Here is a 777-nt window from a genome sequence, read left to right on the forward strand (position 1 = left end):
CCGGCCACTAGGGGTGGGGGTGTCCTGAGTTCTTCCTGAATTAAACACGCTGGTGGGCTGGGGTAGTCAGACTCCCACGGAAGAGCGAGGGAAATTAAGCCTGAGTGCAGACTGTGTACAAGGCATCTCCGTAGCTGCTCAACCTCCCAATAGCTACAGAAAGTGGAAGAGACTATTATTATTCTTAGGTGACGTGAGCGAGGTCACGCGGGAGTATGGGCGCAGCCCCTGCCACCCCCTGCCTCTGGAAGTACTTCTCTTCCGGAGAAAGAACTCCCAGGTGCCCGGGAAGTTCTCTTTCTCTATAAGCTGCCTTCTCGAGGGGAAGCCGGGCGCCCTGATACCCCCTTGGGGGTGACATACAGGCCCACGGACTCATGACCTGGCTCAGAGCGGGGGCCCAGCTCTCTCAAGCGGCCTAATTGCTGTGTGACTTTGGGTCTCACCTCGCCTCTCTGGGGCTCACTTTTTCCACGTAGGGCTCGGGGGAAGCCCCGGGTAAATTTATTTGTAAGTCTGCTGCCTCAGGGCGTGTTCACAAGGTCTTAGCAGCCTTACCTGAAAGCAGCTCCCCCATCCGGCCCCGGCCGAGGCAGGTTATGTAACAAGGCGCGCGACTGGGGTGCGCTGGGGGGGTGCGCGGGGCGGGGCGCCCGCGGCTATTCCGGGCCTCGCTATTTTTAGCCCCATTGATGAGGCCGAGTCCTCCGCCGCCGCCGGGATTCCGGAGACGTCAATGGGCGCGCGTCACGGTCGCCGCCCGCCCGCCGGGGGAGG

This window comes from Chinchilla lanigera, unplaced genomic scaffold, assembly GCF_000276665.1.
Source record: "Chinchilla lanigera isolate Chin_1 unplaced genomic scaffold, ChiLan1.0 scaffold00146, whole genome shotgun sequence".
In the NCBI taxonomy this organism is placed as follows: Eukaryota; Metazoa; Chordata; class Mammalia; order Rodentia; family Chinchillidae; genus Chinchilla; species Chinchilla lanigera.